The sequence below is a fragment of the Oncorhynchus clarkii genome, chromosome 16, assembly GCF_045791955.1.
Source record: "Oncorhynchus clarkii lewisi isolate Uvic-CL-2024 chromosome 16, UVic_Ocla_1.0, whole genome shotgun sequence".
Taxonomy (NCBI): domain Eukaryota; kingdom Metazoa; phylum Chordata; class Actinopteri; order Salmoniformes; family Salmonidae; genus Oncorhynchus; species Oncorhynchus clarkii.
In genome coordinates this window covers 75,293,663-75,312,693 of record NC_092162.1, presented here as the reverse complement: position 1 = coordinate 75,312,693, position 19,031 = coordinate 75,293,663, and the positions used below count along the sequence as shown (strand labels likewise).

Sequence of the window (19,031 nt, the reverse complement as noted above, 5' to 3'; positions counted from 1 at the left end):
CACAGGGCCGTGAGGTGAGACAGGGATGCAGCTTAAGCCCCACCCTCTTCAACATGTATATCAACGAATTGGCGCGGGCGCTACAACAGTCAGCCTCACCCTACTAGAATCTGAAGTCAAAAGTCTACTGTTTGCTGATGATCTGGTACTTCTGTCACCAACCAAGGAGGGCCTACAGCAGCACCTAGATATTCTGCACAGATTCTACCAGACCTGGGCCCTGACAGTAAATCTCAGTAAGACAAAAATAATGGTGTTCGAAACATGGTCCAGTTGCCAGGACCACAAATACCATCTAGACACCGTTGCCCTAGAGCACAAAAAAATTTCTTCATTTCTTAAAGATATCCATAAAAAGTATCATTTAAAGTTTGCCACAAGCCACCTGGGAGACACACCAAACATGTGGAAGAAGGTGCTCTGGTCAGATGAAACCAAAATTGAACTTTTTGGCTACAATGCAAAATGTTATGTTTGGCATAAAAGCAACACAGCTCATCACCCTGAACACACCATCCCCACTGTCAAACATGGTGGTGGCAGCATCATGGTTTGGGCCTGCTTTTCTTCAGCAGGGACAGGGAAGATGGTTAAAATTGATGGGAAGATGGATGGAGCCAAATACAGGACCATTCTGGAAGAAAACCTGATGGAGTCTGCAAAAGACCTGAGACTGGGACGGAGATTTGTCTTCCAACAAGACAATGATCCAAAACAAAGCAAAATCTACAATGGAATGGTTCAAAAATAAACATATCCAGGTGTTAGAATGGCCAAGTCAAATTCCAGACCTGAATCCAATCGAGAATCTGTGGAAAGAACTGAAAACTGCTGTTCACAAATGCTCTCCATCCAACCTCACTGAGCTCGAGCTGTTTTGCAAGGAGGAATGGGAAAAAAATTCAGTCTCTCGATGTGCAAAACTGATAGGGACACACCCCAAGCGATTTACAGCTGTAATCGCAGCAAAAGGTGGCGCTACAAAGTATTAACTTAAGGGGGCTGAATAATTTTGCACGCCCAATTTTTCAGTTTTTGATTTGTTAAAAAAAGTTTGAAATATCCAATAAATGTCGTTCCACTTCATGATTGTGTCCCACTTGTTGTTGATTCTTCACAAAAAAATACAGTTTTATATCTTTATGTTTGAAGCCTGAAATGTGGCAAAAGGTCGCAAAGTTCAAGGGGGCCGAATACTTTCGCAAGGCACTGTATCTATATACACATACACGTACCTCGGCCTAAACATCAGCGCCACAGGTCATTTCCACAAAGCAGTTAACGATCTGAGACAAGGCAAGAAGGGCCTTCTATGCCATCAAAAGGAACATCAATTTCGACATAGCAATTAGAATTTTGCTAAAAACTACTTGAATCAGTTATAGAACCCATTGCCCTTCATGGTTGTGAGGTCTGGGGTCTGCACACCAACCAAAAATTCACAAAATGGGACAAACACCAAATTGAGAGTCTGCATGCTGTAACGGTTTTGACTTGAGGTTATTATTTATAGGGGTGCCAGGTAGGTTGTGCCTACCAGAGAAAACATTGGTTTCTCCTTTTGGTTTGGGAGGGAATTAGTCCCATCTGGTCCGTAAAGTCTACACCAATACAAAGGACTTATGTAAAAGTCAGGATGGAAATAAACTTTTCATAAACCCTTAAAACATTGGAAAGAACAACTATATTATTTTGCGTGGGTTGTATTAGCAACATCAATGATTACACACACATATATAATAATATATCACAATGAGTTCTGGTTCCTCCAGAAATGTCCTGTACCTCGGGCCTAAAAAGAGTCCAGCCCGGTAAAGGAGTTCAGGGAACTCAAGTGACTTTTGTCACGCCATGTTTGTCCGTTCATTCAGTGTAGCGTAAACCCAGTATTAAATCATACAAACAATATAAAGCCTATCAACTCTAACTAAGTCCTCCCCTACACCTAACTACACAAATCATCACAGTATACCTCACATCAAAACAAATGAAATACCGTAGTCAGTCGGTCAGTCAGACAATCCAATCCGCCAACAGATCTCCAGCGGAGAAAGGTCACGAAGAACGGAGAGGTGTAGTCCGCGGACGCAAAGAGTGGATCCGATCCTGGGTAAACTCTATTAGGCTACAAAACACACGTTTAACGGCAACAAACGGAATAGAGAAGCTTCGGAACTGAGGGTTGAACACATCCTCATTCACGTCTCCATCACAACCCACTTTTGCGCAGCTGATGCTGCTATTTAATTGGGAATTGAAGGGGAAGCGCCCTATTGGAAGGAGAACCACTATTTAATTGGGAATTGAAGGGGAAGCGACCTATTGGAAGGAGAACCACTATTTAATTGGGAATTAAAGGGGAAGCGCCCTATTGGAAGGAGAACCACTATTTAATTGGGAATTGAAGGGGAAGCGCCCTATTGGAAGGAGAAGCACTATTTATTTGGGAATTGAAGGGGAAGCGCCCTATTGGAAGGAGAAGCACTATTTAATTGGGAATTAAAGGGGAAGCGCCCTATTGGAAGGAGAACCACTATTTAATTGGGAATTGAAGGGGAAGCGCCCTATTGGAAGGAGAAGCACTATTTAATTGGGAATTGAAGGGGAAGCGCCCTATTGGAAGGAGAAGCACTATTTATTTGGGAATTAAAGGGGAAGCGCCCTATTGGAAGGAGAAGCACTATTTATTTGGGAATTAAAGGGGAAGCGCCCTATTGGAAGGAGAAGCACTATTTAATTGGGAATTGAAGGGGAAGCGCCCTATTGGAAGGAGAAGCACTATTTAATTGGGAATTGAAGGGGAAGCGCCCTATTGGAAGGAGAAGCACTATTTAATTGGGAATTGAAGGGGAAGCGACCTATTGGAAGGAGAAGCACTATTTAATTGGGAATTGAAGGGGAAGCGCCCTATTGGAAGGAGAAGCACTATTTAATTGGGAATTGAAGGGGAAGCGCCCTATTGGAAGGAGAAGCACTATTTAATTGGGAATTGAAGGGGAAGCGCCCTATTGGAAGGAGAATCACTATTTAATTGGGAATTGAAGGGGAAGCGCCCTATTGGAAGGAGAAGCACTATTTAATTGGGAATTGAAGGGGAAGCGCCCTATTGGAAGGAGAAGCACTATTTATTTGGGAATTAAAGGGGAAGCGCCCTATTGGAAGGAGAAGCACTATTTAATTGGGAATTGAAGGGGAAGCGCCCTATTGGAAGGAGAAGCACTATTTAATTGGGAATTGAAGGGGAAGCGCCCTATTGGAAGGAGAAGCACTATTTAATTGGGAATTGAAGGGGAAGCGACCTATTGGAAGGAGAAGCACTATTTAATTGGGAATTGAAGGGGAAGCGCCCTATTGGAAGGAGAAGCACTATTTAATTGGGAATTGAAGGGGAAGCGCCCTATTGGAAGGAGAAGCACTATTTAATTGGGAATTGAAGGGGAAGCGACCTATTGGAAGGAGAATCACTATTTAATTGGGAATTGAAGGGGAAGCGACCTATTGGAAGGAGAAGCACTATTTAATTGGGAATTGAAGGGGAAGCGCCCTATTGGAAGGAGAAGCACTATTTAATTGGGAATTGAAGGGGAAGCGCCCTATTGGAAGGAGAAGCACTATTTAATTGGGAATTGAAGGGGAAGCGACCTATTGGAAGGAGAAGCACTATTTAATTGGGAATTGAAGGGGAAGCGCCCTATTGGAAGGAGAAGCACTATTTAATTGGGAATTGAAGGGGAAGCGCCCTATTGGAAGGAGAAGCACTATTTAATTGGGAATTGAAGGGGAAGCGACCTATTGGAAGGAGAAGCACTATTTAACTGGGAATTGAAGGGGAAGCGCCCTATTGGAAGGAGAAGCACTGAGACAGTTCAGAAAAATTCAGGGCCGTCACACACCCCCTCCCCTGGAAAAAGCCGACCATTGCACTGGAAGGCACATCTTGGTCGGGGAAACCGAGAAAGGTCTCCTCATCACTTTCCTCTACAAAAATATTCATGACTTTTTGGAGCTCACGCTCCTCAGCTGAGGGGTCACAGGCCTTAAGGTGTGAGACTTCTGGGTCTGTGAATCCGAGAAAAGTCTCCTCACTTTCCTCTTCAAACATATCCAGGACCTTGTGGCGCTCAATTTCCTCCAATTCCTCAGCCGAGGGGTAACAGGCCTTAAGGCGTGAGACATGGACAACGTGCATATCTTCACCTGTGTCCTCTTTCACCACTCGGTAGTTCAAAGGGCCCATCTGCTCCACAATCCTATATGGTCCTTGCCATTTAGGAGCGAGCTTGGCCGAGAAGAATTGTTCAGCTTTCGAGTAAGGATGAGAGCGAAGCCACACCCGATCACGAAGCTGGAACTGCATGTCTCGTCTGTTCTTATCATAATTTCTCTTCTGCTTGAGTCGAGCCTGGATCATGTTCTTTGAGACAAGAGCTCTCAAGTCGTGGAGATGGACTACCTGGTCATAGCAAGCAGCGTCTGGAGTAACCTCCTGGGGCTGTAGCACCATATCCAAGGGTCCTCGAAGGGGACAACTTAGGTTCAGCTCTGCAGGTGTGACTCCAGTGGACTCTTGCACAGCAGAATTCAGGGCAAATCAAAACTCGTGAAGGTGCTTGTCCCAGTGTTTGTGCTGGGTCCCTACATAGGAAGCAATCATTGTCTTCAAGGTTCGATTTACTCTCTCAGTGAGGTGGGCTGTTTGTGATAGGCCGTGGTCAACTTCTGTCTCAGGTTCCAGCTTTGGCATGTCTCCTCAAAGAGATCAGAGACAAATTGGGAACCTCGATCAGACAGGATGTAATCAGGCACTCCCCAGCGAGTCAGGATCTCTTTCGTAAGGATGTTAGAGATGGTCCTTGCTGTGGCCTGACGCAGGGAAAAGAGCTCCACCCACTTTGAATAGTAATCAACAAAAACAAGCATGTACACATTCTGATTGGAGCTTCTAGGAAATGGACCCATCAAATCCACTCCTAACATTTCCCAAGGTCGGGTAACCACCGTTTGCTGCAACTTGCCAGCAGGCTTTCTACCTTCTGGTTTGTACATTTGACAAACCTGACAGTTTCGGATGTGTGACTTCACATCCATGCTCAGATGTGGCCAGTACAGTAACGCTTGCAACCGCTTGTAGGTTTTGAACCTGCCCAAATGACCAGCTAATGGGTCTTCATGGAAATGTTGAAGCAGTTGTAGGCGTAGAGTTTAAGGTATGTACATTTGGTAGAGGGTTCTGTGGGGTAGTTGTACAACACAGTAGACTTTGTCTTCAATGATGGTCAGCTTTGTGGTAGGATTGACCATCTTTTCTCCATCTTCCAGGATAGTCTGGTACAAAGCCTGTACTTCTGGATCATCCTGTTGGGCTTTCCATATCAGAGATGGGAAAGTCAGTTTTGGGTGGGTCTCGACTGCTTGACAGGACAGTAGCACATGTAAGATGAGGGCCACCGTTATCACAAGAAGGAGCTCTGGACAAGACATCTGGAACAATGTTGTATTTTCCTTTCCTGTATTCTACTGCAAAGGTGAACTCTTGCAACCGTAGAGCCCATCTTATGAGTCTGGTACTTGGTTTGTTGGTCTTGAACACCCACACAAGGGAGGAATGGTCAGTGACCACAGTGAAGTGTCTTCCCTCCAGGTAGTACCTCCACTTCTCCAAAGCCCAGACAACTGCAAGGCACTCTTGCTCGGTTGTGGAGTAGTTCCGTTCTGTTCCATTCAATGTCCGACTGGCAAATGCTAGCACTTCTTCAGTGCCAAGTCCAGTCTGTTGGACTAGGACAGCACCAAGTCCAACATCACTTGCATCAGTGTAAACAACAAAAGGGCAATCAAAGTTGGGATGACCCAAAATGAAGAGCAGAATAAGGCCGATACCGGCTAATTATTAAAATCCAGAAAAGAGCCGTTAAATTCTACAACCACCTAAAAGGAAGCGATTCCCAAACCTTCCATAACAAAGCCATCACCTATAGAGAGATGAACCTGGATAAGAGTCCCCTAAGCAAGCTGGTCCTGGGGCTCTGTTCACAAACACAAACACACCCTACAGAGCCCCAGGACAACAGCACAATTAGACCCAACCAAATCATGAGAAAACAAAAAGATAATTACTTGACACATTGGAAAGAATTAACAAAAAAACAAACTAGAATGCTATTTGGCCCTAAAAAGAGTGTAGACATTGGCAAAATACCTGACCACTGTGACTGACCCAAACTTAAGGAAAGCTTTGACTATGTACAGACTCAGTGAGCATAGCCTTGCTATTGAGAAAGGCTGCAGTAGACAGGCCTGGCTCTTGTCGTGGACATTTCCTCTATTTACCAAATCATGAGAGCAAACCACAACACAAGTCAGAGTTAGTTATCACAAAGTCCATCTTTAATTATATGAGCTCTATCACAACCCTGTGACTCTCAGATCAATTCAGTGTCTATTAATGAATTCTCTGAGAGTTCCTCACACATTTCAACTGAGATCCTTTATAGCAAAGACACATAGTGAGACAGCATAGGCATAATTTATCGTTCAGCTTTGTCTCCTAAACTATGTTCTTTTCTCAAACTCAGAACCATAAACCAATCCTCCATATCAACAGGCATATATCAAATCCATCCTATCTTGACAAGATCACAGAGACACACAGACTGGCACACAGACATTGTGGAGCCAAGAGATACACGCTTGACCTCTCCCCTCTCTCCGGCCCAAACAACTTAGTCTTGACATAGAACAGATACTGCAACCCCGCCACAGTATTATACAAAAATAACATTCTGATGAGAAGTAACTTACAAACATATGATGAATATAAAACATCTATGTTACCAACTAATTCTGATTATTCCCCAACACTCTCTTGAGAAGACTGGGCAGTGTGAACATAGCCTCAAAATGAGGTGGAAACTGAGCTGCACTTCCTAACCGCCTGACAAAAGTATGACCATATTAGAGAAACATATTTCCCTCAGAGTACACAGATCCACAAAGAATTGGAGAAAAAAAATCCAACTTTGATAAACTCCAATATCTATTGGGTGAAATACCACTAACACCTCTTTCTGATCACAGCCAAATTACATTGCTCCTCAAAAGAACAAACATGGCAACAACCACACATCCACAGCCCAGTCAGCTGTACAACAGACATTCACAGCCCAGTAAGCTGAACAACATCAGACATTCACAGCCCAGTCAGCTGTACAACATCAGAAATCCACAGCCCAGTCAGCTGTACAACATCAGAAATCCACAGCCCAGTCAGCTGTACAACATCAGAAATCCACAGCCCAGTCAGCTGTACAACATCAGAAATCCACAGCCCAGTCAGCTGTACAACATCAGAAATCCACAGCCCAGTCAGCTGTACAACATCAGAAATCCACAGCCCAGTCAGCTGTACAACATCAGAAATCCACAGCCCAGTCAGCTGTACAACATCAGACAATCATACAGATAGGTCCAAAATAGAAGAATACAAGAAAACAAACAGTAACCAAAACTTAGATAACTTTCTGGACACCACATCCACTCACATTAAATAATCAATCTAGCAGTAAAAAACATCAACAATATATTGAGTTTAGACATTTTGGCAAATTTATTACAGTAATATAATTAAATATCACATTCACATAAGTATTCAGACCCTTTACTCAGAACTTTGTTGAAGCACCTTTGGCAGTGATTATATTTTTACCTTTATTTAACTAGGCAAGTCAGTTAAGAACAAATTATTATTTACAATGACGGCCTAACAAAAGGCAAAAGGCATCCTGCGGGGGCTGGGATAAATAAATAAATGATATTGGGGACATCTGGTGGCCTTTTGGCAGAGATGCACGTGTAGTTCTGAGTACTGTATCAAAAGTCCAAAATCCGTCATAAATTCCTGACAACTGGGCCTCTGAACATTCAAAATGCTTAATATCATGGACCTACGTGACCGAGGACACTCAAATAAGGCACAGAGAAGCCTAAAAGCGTCCAAAACAAAGAAAGACACAGAGCCAACTAAGACCAGCGAGGATACACTGCGCCATATTGAAGGCTCTGAATCAACAACAAACTTCGATGCAGATAATGGGCAAACAAGCAGTTAAGGAATCCCTGGAGGAACTGCTTTCTGGGGGAAATTACATTAATTAAAGATGTGGTGGAAGCCTCCAACACGTCTATCTTAAAACTCTCAAATGACCTGGCCAGTCAATCTGTCAAATGCAAGTCTCTGGAGCAGTGCTGTGATGAGATGCAGGTTAGCAGCAGGACTTCTACAGACGTCATAGCCACCTGCCGAGATGCAGTGAAACAACTGCGGGAGAAAACTATGTCGCTTGAAGACAGAGAGAAGAGACTGAGCATACGTCTGGTGGGCCTGGAAGAAACGACAGAGGGTTCTGACCCAAAATGTTTTCTTCAGGAGAATCTACCAAAATGGATACTGTTGCTACAAGGGAGGAAGATTGAAATTCAACGGGCACACCGAATCTACAGTGGCAATAAAAACCCTGGCCGCCCCCGTCCCCTCATATTCTGCCTGTTAAGATATGAGGACCAAGTGGATATCCTGAACCAGAGCCCTGGAGAATCCACCGAGACATGGGAGATCCAATCTGGCATTCTACCCAGACTACAGCAACGAAACCATACTGAAGGGGAAATCCTTCGACCACGTCAAACAAGAGAAGGAGCCCAGTCATCACCCCCCATTCCTCCAGATTCTCCCCACTTCAGACGGAAGAAACAGACAGCCCCCCTCCTTCCTTGGATACCCATTCGCATGAAGACCCATCTTAACTAGTAAGATGGACACAACTATTGCTAAGCTAACTAGCTAACGTCATCCATGTTTATTTGTTATTCAGTGACATAATGTAGTTAATTGGTACGAGGGGCATGGTGGATTTGTTAACTTGGCGGTTAGCATTCTGGTTATATGACTAATAGGCAGCTGGCTGGCACGTGGCTAGCTAGCTGAGGTGGCTGGCTGGTTAGGTTAGCTGGCTGGCACGTGGCTAGCTAGCTGAGGTGGTTGGCTGGTTAGGTTAGCTGGCTGGCACGTGGCTAGCTAGCTGAGGTGGCTGGCTGTTTAGGTTAGCTGGCTGGCACGTGGCTAGCTAGTTGAGGTGGCTGGCTGGTTAGGTTAGCTGGCTGCCTGGATAAGTATTTGGGTGAGGTTGCAAATGTAGCAGGCTAAAATTTTCAGCCATCAGTAAAGCAGTTGTGGAGTAGGGTAAACATTATGGGGATTAACATACAGAGCTCTCAGCTTGGTGTGAACGTGTTCTGTGAAAAGTAATGTTGCCACATATTCATGTCGTGTTGGATAAAACCAACTGGCTGACATAATGGGACTATATGTGGGACGTGCGTCGCTGTTTGGGAGCCTCCTGATGTTAGTGAATTTCAGTTCCTACCTACCCAAAGAGAGCGGTTGAAGCTATAGACTTCCTTTCTTGCGGGTGGTTAGGGGTTTCGTCTCTCTTATTGTTCAAACCCAGCTGTCAAGAGTTTGGTCACACATATGTATAATGGTGCACAAAATAAACAAAGACTTTCTTCTGAAACTCATCAGTCTATTCTTGTTCTGAGAAATTAAGGCTACTCCATGCGAGAAATTGCCAAGAAACTTAAGATCTCATACAACGCTGTGTACTACTCCCTTCACAGACCAGCGCAAACTGTCCCTAACCAGAATAGAAAGAGGAGTGGGAGGCCCCGGTGCACAACTGAGCAAGAGGACAAGTACACTAGAGTATCTAGTTTGAGAAACAGACCCCTCACAAGTCCTCAACTTCATTAAATAGTACCCGCAAAACGTAAACAGTGAAGATACCAATACTCCAAAAGCTTTGGCCAAGTCAATGAAAATAGCAGCACAACACTGCTTAGAATCACGGCAATGGCGACATTGAGGACCTTTAAGGTTGCAATGACACATCCATAACCTGAGTGGAAACCAGATTGCATACCAGAGAGAATACTATAGACATCAAGAAAGCCAGTCAGTTGATTATTAACAAGATTTTCCAAAACCTTTGGTAGGAGAATCAGAATTAGCTAAGTAACTTAAATAAGACATCTTAATTTTCTGCAGAATATGCTTATATGATTGACCTGTTGAACTATTGTTATTATAATGTATCCCGTCAGACTCTGGTGTTGGCAGCTGCACTTCCTGCCTCATATGGGCCTCAGTCACCTGGGGTCCAGAAGGGGAGAAGTCTGGCTTGTCTATCACATGTCACTGTTGCTATGTAGAATATCAGAAAGAGAATAGGGCAAATGAGATCAGAAGGGAACACTGGGGAATGTGTATCTAATATGAACCATGTGAAGGGATGGCTCTATTCACTCTGTGTGACTGTATTGTGACCAGCCCCCTTATCGATAAGTTATTTTAATAAAGTTAATATCCTGATTGGTGATTGATTGACCTTGTCTCTCCTCATTATTGATTAAAATATCCACTACAGAGGGCAAAATTGAAAAACATCAAAACAGTAAGGATCAGATTTATCAAACTGCAACAGACCTATATCGATCCTACACTGCCTTTCTAAGGTCTTCGAAAGCCAAGTTAACAAACAGATTCACAACCATTTCGAATCCCACCATACCTTCTCCACTATGCAAATCTGGTTTCAGAGCTGGTCATGGATGCACCTCAGCCACGCTGCAATGTTCTAAAGGACATCATAACCGCCATCGATAAGAGACATTACTGTGCAGCTGTATTCATGGACCTGGCCAAGGCTTTCGACTCTGTCAATAACAACATTCTTATTGGCAGACTCAACAGCCTTGGTTTCTCAAATGACTGCCTCGCCTGGTTCACCAAATACTTCTCAGATAGAGTTCAGTATGTCAAATCGGAGGGCCTGTTGTCCGGACCTCTGGCAGTCTATGGGGGTGCCACAGGGTTCAATTCTCGGGCCGACTCTCTTCTCTGTATACTTGAAAGATGTCGCTCTTGCTGCTGGTGATTCTCTGATCCACCTCTACGCAGACGACACCATTCTGTATACTTCTGGCCCTTCTTTGGACACTGTGTTAACAACCCTCCAGATGAGCTTCAATGCCATACAACTCTCCTTCCGTGGCCTCCAACTGCTCTTAAATGCAAGTAAAACTAAATGCATGCTCTTCAACCGATCGCTGCCTGCACCTGCCCGCCTGTCCAACATCACTACTCTGGACGGCTCTGACTTAGAATATGTGGACAACTACAAATACCTAGGTGTCTGGTTAGACTGTAAACTCTCCTTCCAGACTCACATTAAGCATCTCCAATCCAAAATTAAATCTAGAATCGGCTTCATATTTCACAGCAAAGCCTCCTTCACTCATGCTGCCAAACGTACCTTCGTAAAACTGACCATCCCACCGATCCTCGACTTCGGCGACGTCATTTACAAAATGGCCTCCAAAACACTCTACTCAGCAAATTGGATGCAGTCTATCACAGTGCCATTCGTTTTGTCACCAAAGCCCCATATACTACCCACCACTGCGACCTGTACGCTCTCGTTGGCTGGCCCTCGCTTCATACTCGTCGCCAAACCCACTGGCTCCAGGTCATCTACAAGTCTTTGCTAGGTAAAGCCCCGCCTTATCTCAGCTCACTGGTCACCATAGCAGCACCCACCCGTAGCACGCGCTCCAGCAGGTATATCTCACAGGTCACCCCCAAAGCCAATTCCTCCTTTGGCCGCCTCTCCTTCCAGTTCTCTGCTGCCAATGACTGGAACGAACTGCAAAAATCTCTGAAACTGGAAACACTTATCTCCCTCACTAGCTTTAAGCACCAGCTGTCAGAGCAGTTCACATATTAATGCACCTGTACATAGCCCATCTATAATTTTGCCCAAACAACTACCTCTCCCCTTACTGTATTTATTTATTTAGCTCATTTGCACCCCATTATTTCTCTACTTTGCACATTCTTCCACTGCAAATCTACCATTCCAGTGTTTTACTTGCTATATTGTATTTACTTCGCCACCATGGCCTTTTTTTGCCTTTACCTCCCTTATCTCACCTCATTTGCTCACATCGTATACAGATTATTTTTCTACTGTATTATTGACTGTATGTTTGTTTTACTCCATGTGTAACTCTGTGTTGTTGTATGTGTCGAACTGCTTTGCTTTATCTTGGCCAGGTCGCAGTTGTAAATGAGAACTTGTTCTCAACTTCCCTACCTGGTTAAATAAAGGTGAACTAAATCAAAAATAAAATAAATAAACAAAATCTGATCCCTGCACTCTTTAATATTTATATCAACGAACTGGCCACAATTCTAGAAAAATCCTCAGCCACTTGTGTCCACAATTCAGAGGTTAAACGTCTGCTCTTGGCAGATGACCTGTGCCTTCTGTCACCCACAGTACATGGCCTACAGCAGAGCCTGGACCTGCCAGAACAGTACTACCAGACCTGGGCCCTGACAGTAAACCCCCACAGCACATGGCCTACAGCAGAGCCTGGAACTGCTAGAGCAGTACTGCCAGACCTGGGCCCTGACAGTAAACCCCCACAGCACATAGCCTACAGCAGAGCCTGGACCTGCTAGAGCAGTACTGCCAGACCTGGGCCCTGGCAGTAAACCCCCACAGCACATGGCCTACAGCAGAGCCTGGACCTGCTAGAGCAGTACTGCAGACCTGGGCCCTGGCAGTAAACCCCCACAGCACATGGCCTACAGCAGAGCCTGGACCTGCTAGAGCAGTACTGCCAGACCTGGGCCCTGGCAGTAAACCCCCACAGAACATGGCCTACAGCAGAGCCTGGACCTGCTAGAGCAGTACTGCAGACCTGGGCCCTGGCAGTAAACCCCCACAGCACATGACCTACAGCAGAGCCTGGACCTGCTAGAGCAGTACTGCAGACCTGGGCCCTGGCAGTAAACCCCCACAGCACATGACCTACAGCAGAGCCTGGACCTGCTAGAGCAGTACTGCCAGACCTGGGCCCTGGCAGTAAACCCCCACAGCACATGAACTACAGCAGAGCCTGGACCTGCTAGAGCAGTACTGCCAGACCTGGGCCCTGGCAGTAAACCCCCACAGCACATGACCTACAGCAGAGCCTGGACCTGCTAGAGCAGTACTGCCAGACCTGGGCCCTGGCAGTAAACCCTAAAAAGATTAAAATAATGAATTTCCAAAGAATATCCAGATCTCAGGGAATTAGTTCTCAAATGGTACAAAATATATAGAGTACTGTACACACTACAATTACCTAGGTTTAAATATATAGAGTCCTGAACACACTACAATTACCTAGGTTTAAATATATAGAGTACTGCACACACTACAATTATCTAGGTTTAAATATATAGAGTCCTGAACACACTACAATTACCTAGGTTTAAATATATAGAGTACTGCACACACTACAATTACCTAGGTTTAAATATATAGAGTCCTGAACACACTACAATTACCTAGGTTTAAATATATAGAGTACTGCACACACTACAATTACCTAGGTTTAAATATATAGAGTACTGCACACACTACAATTACCTAGGTTTAAATATATAGAGTACTGCACACACTACAATTATCTAGGTTTAAATATATAGAGTACTGCACACACTACAATTACCTAGGTTTAAATATATAGAGTACTGCACACACTACAATTACTGAGGTTAAATAATAAGCTCAATTGGACACCTTAATGAGGCAGTGAATGAACTGAGAGAGAAAGCACGCAGGGCATTCTACGCCATCACAAAGCAAATTCAAATTGAAATATCTATTAAAAGTTGGCTAAAACTAATTGAATGTGTCATTGAACCAACTGCACTTTATGGCAGCGAGGTGTGGGGTCCACTTGCAAAACAAGATTTCACCGAATGGGACAAACACCCCATTGAAACCCTGCATGCAGAGTTCTGTAAGATTCTCCGACATGTCCAGAGGAAAACTACAAACAATGCATGCAGGGCAGAATTAGGCCAGTATCAACTATTAAAATAAATAAAATAGCAATTCAGTTTAGGAAACAATACAATGACCCCCTCTCATATAATTACCAAACCCTGCAATGCCAAGGGCTGAGCAAAGACAATAATCCCCTCATTCAGCTGATCCTGAGTTCACAAACCTGTTCTACTAACAAATCAAATCAAATCAAATCAAATGTTATTTGTCACATACACATGGTTAGCAGATGTTAATGTGAGTGTAGCGAAATGCTTGTGCTTCTAGTTCCGACAATGCAGTAATAACAAGTAATCTAACTAACAATTCCAAAACTACTGTCTTGTACACAGTGTAAGGGGATAAAGAATATGTACATAAGGATATATGAATGAGTGATGGTACAGAGCAGCATAGGCAAGATACAGTAGATGGTATCGAGTACAGAACACACTGAAGCCTCACGACCAGGACATCCAATCAATCAGAATAAACCAAATTACAACACAGTCAAAACAAAATCGCATTACCTATGGGGAAACACAAGCACAAGGCAAAATGCAGCGCTATCTGGCCCTAAATCGACAGTACACCGTGGCTAACTATTTGACCATAGCTACTGATCAAAATCTTAGAAAAACCTTGACAAAGTACAGTGAGCACAGCCTTGCCATTGAGAAGGGAAACAGGAAAACCTGGCTCCCTGTAGAGGAAAGGCTGTGCAACCACTGAACAACAGCAGAACCTGAGACGGAGCTGCATTTCCTGACAAAATTTCAAAAATATAAAACAATTAGACAGTGTCATTTTCCCAAATTTGAAACCCTGTAGAGGAAAAGCTGCACCACAGCAGAACCTGAGACAAAATGTCAACAAATTAAAACAATTAGAGACCAGAGGGCCGTTCTGCTCCTAACCAACTGTGCTATTTTGTTGTGTTGTTGTTGTACATAAATCAGAGGGCTGATATAAATACTATGCATGCCAGTCTCTCTTGGCTAAGAGTTGAGGAGAGACTGACTGCATCACTTCTTTTTATAAAGAAGCATTAATGTGTTGAAAATCCTAAATTGTTTGTATAGTCAAATTACACACAGCTCTGACACACACATTTACCCAACCAGACATGCCACCAGGGGTCTTTTCACAGTCCCCAAATCCAGAACAAATTCATGAAAGTGTACAGTATTATACAGAGCCCTTATTGCATGGAACTTCCTTCCATCTCATATTGATCAAATTAACAGCAAACCTGGTTTCAAAAAAGAGATAAAGCAACACCTCACGGAACAACGCCTCTCCCCTATTTGACCTAGATAGTGTGTGTGTATGCATTGATATGTACTATAGGGTACAGTGGGCTCCAAAATTACTGCCACCCCTAACTGGCAATGCACAAACAATACTTTAAACAAATATAAACAATATAATTATAGAGATAAATTCAAAATACCAACATGTGAGAAATACTGTACTTTATTAATGTTTCAATGGAACCAACCAAAATAATTGCTTGATTTAATAAAAAAATCAACGTCCTCCAAATCAAGGTTTCACAATTAATGGCACCTTTAAATATTATTGTAAATAACATCTACCAAAATGAAACCAGGAACTACATTCCACTTATTTAAGTTGATCTAAGTTTTAAGGAACTACTACTTCCTGTTTCACTAGGCATGCAATATCCCTTTGTCATCCAACACCATGAAGAAAGGAACTGGCAGTTCAAAAGAGACAGATGGTTGTAGACCTTCATAAATCTGGTCATGGCTACAAGAAGATCCACAAACGATTGAATATACCACTGAGCACTGTTAGGGCAATTATTTAAAAAAATTCTAAAGATAAGGAACAGTTGAAAACCTCACGGGTAGAGGACGCAAATGCATTTTGCCCCCCAGGAGAGGGAGGAGGATGGTGAGAGAAGCAACAAAATCCCCAAGAATCACTGTGAAAGAATTGCAGGCCTTGGTGGCGTCTTGGGGTCACCAGGTTTCAAAAAGCACCATCAGATGCCACCTCCACATCCACAGGCTCTTTGGAAGGGTTGCCAGAAGAAAGCACCATCAGACGCCACCTCCACAACCACAGGCTCTTTGGAAGGGTTGCCAGAAGAAAGCACCATCAGACTCCACCTCCACATCCACAGGCTCTTTGGAAGGGTTGCCTCAGACTCCACCTCCACAACCACAGGCTCTTTGGAACCACAGGGCTCTTTGGAAGGGTTGCCAGAAGAAAGCACCATCAGACGCCACCTCCACATCCACAGGCTCTTTGGAAGGGTTGCCAGAAGAAAGCACCATCAGACTCCACCTCCACAACCACAGGCTCTTTGGAAGGGTTGCCAGAAGAAAGCCCTTAATGACCCCAAGACACAGACGCAAGCACTTGGAGTTTCCAAACGTCATTTCAATTATGACTGGAAGAAGGTGCTCTGGTCAGATGAGACCAAAATGGAACGTTTTGGTCAGATACAGCATCAGCATGTTTGGCATCGAAACAGAGATAGAAGGAGAGGCACCTCATACCCACGGTGTAATATGGAGGGGGGTCAGTGATGTTTTGGGTCTGTTTTAATTCCAGAGGTCCAGGGGCACCTCATACCCACGGTGAAATATGGAGGGGGGTCAGTGATGTTTTGGGTCTGTTATAATTCCAGAGGTCCAGGGGCACCTCATACCCACGGTGAAATATGGAGGGGGGTCAGTGATGTTTTGGGTCTGTTATAATTCCAGAGGTCCAGGGGCACCTCATACCCACGGTGTAACATGGAGGGGGGTCAGTGATGTTTTGGGTCTGTTTTAATTCCAGAGGTCCAGGGGCACCTCATACCCACGGTGAAATATGGAGGGGGGTCAGTGATGTTTTGGGTCTGTTTTAATTCCAGAGGTCCAGGGGCACCTCATACCCACGGTGAAATATGGAGGGGGGTCAGTGATGTTTTGGGTCTGTTTTAATTCCAGAGGTCCAGGGGCACCTCATACCCACGGTGTAATATAGAGGGTGGGTCAGTGATGTTTTGGGTCTGTTTTAATTCCAGAGGTCCAGGGGCACTGGTTAAGATTGATGGCATAATGAATTCCACCAAGTATCAGGCAAGTTTGGCTATATGGCCACTCAACTAGTTATATACGGCCACTCAACCAGTTATATAAGGCCACTCAACCAGTTATATAAGGCCACTCAACCAGTTATATACGGCCACTCAACCAGTTATATAAGGCCACTCAACCAGTTATATAAGGCCACTCAACCAGCTGTATAAGGCCACTCAACCAGCTGTATAAGGCCACTCAACCAGCTGTATAAGGCCACTCAACCAGCTGTATAAGGCCACTCAACCAGCTGTATAAGGCCACTCAACCAGTTATATACGGCCACTCAACCAGTTATATATGGCCACTCAACCAGTTATATAAGGCCACTCAACCAGCTGTATAAGGCCACTCAACCAGCTGTATAAGGCCACTCAACCACTTCTATAAGGCCACTCAACCAGCTGTATAAGGCCACTCAACCACTTCTATAAGGCCACTCAACCACTTATATAAGGCCACTCAACCAGCTGTATAAGGCCACTCAACCACTTCTATAAGGCCACTCAACCAGCTGTATAAGGCCACTCAACCACTTATATAAGGCCACTCAACCAGCTGTATAAGGCCACTCAACCACTTCTATAAGGCCACTCAACCACTTCTATAAGGCCACTCAACCAGCTGTATAAGGCCACTCAACCAGCTGTATAAGGCCACTCAACCAGCTGTATAAGGCCACTCAACCAGCTGTATAAGGCCACTCAACCAGCTGTATAAGGCCACTCAACCAGCTGTATAAGGCCACTCAACCACTTCTATAAGGCCACTCAACCAGCTGTATAAGGCCACTCAACCAGCTGTATAAGGCCACTCAACCAGCTGTATAAGGCCACTCAACCAGCTGTATAAGGCCACTCAACCAGCTGTATAAGGCCACTCAACCAGCTGCATAAGGCCATTAACAAACAGGAAAATGCTCATCCAGAAGTGGCGCTCCTAGTGGCCGGAGACTTTAATGCAGGAAAACTTACATGCGTTGTACCTCATTTCTACCATAATGTCACATGTGCAACCAGAGGGAAAAAAACTCTAGACCATCTTTCCTCCACACACAGAGATGCATACAGCACTCTTCCTTGCCCTCCAGCTGGAATATGTTCCGGGATTCATCCAATGGCATTGAGGAGTATACCACCTCAGTCACCAGCTTCATCAATAAGTGCATTGACAACGTCATCCCCTCAGTGACTGTACCTACATATCCCAACCAGAAGCCATGGATTACAGGCAACATCCGTATCGAGCTAAAGGCAAGGAGTGGGAAACTAGTCCGAACGCCTATAAGAAATCCCGCTATGCCCTGAGACGAACCATCAAACAAGCAAAGCGTCAATACAGGATTAAAGATTGAATCCTACTACACCGGCTCTGACGCTCGTCGGATGTGGCAGGGCTTGAAAACTATTATGGACTACAAAGGGAAACACAGAGGGGAGCTGTCCAGTGACGCGAGCCTACCAGACGAGCTAAATGTATTTTATGCTTGCTTTGAGGCAAGCAACAATGAAGCATGCATGAGAGCACCAGCTGTACCAGTCGACTGTGTGATAACGCAGTAGCCGATGTGAGCAAGACCTTGAAACAGGTCAACATTCACAAAGCCGCGGGGCCAGACGGATTTCCAGGACATGTACTCAAAGCATTTGCAACTGTCAAGTGTCTTCACTGACATTTGTAACCTCTCCCTGACCCAGTCTGTAATACCTACATGTTTCAAGCAGACAACCATAGTCTCTGTGCCCAACGAAGTGAAGGTAACCTGCCTAAATGATTACTGCCCCGTGGCACTCACGTCTGTAGCCATGAAGTGCTTTGAAAGGCTGGTCATGGCTCACATCAACAGTATCCTCCCGGACACCCTAGACCCACTCCAATTCACATACCGCCCCAACAGATCCACAGATGACGCAATCTCAATCGCTCTCCACACTTCCCTTTCCCACCTGGACAAAAGGAACACCTATGTGAGTTGTTGTTCATTGACTACAGCTCA

At 44.5% G+C, this 19,031-nt stretch overlaps 1 protein-coding gene across 1 annotated transcript in view; it reads right to left on the bottom strand.

Moving 5' to 3' along the window:
• The window catches only part of LOC139367803 (alpha-1,3-mannosyl-glycoprotein 4-beta-N-acetylglucosaminyltransferase C-like), a 42,849-nt gene that overhangs the window by 3,079 nt on the left and 20,739 nt on the right, over positions 1-19,031 (bottom strand). The gene's annotated exons all lie outside the window — the stretch shown is intronic.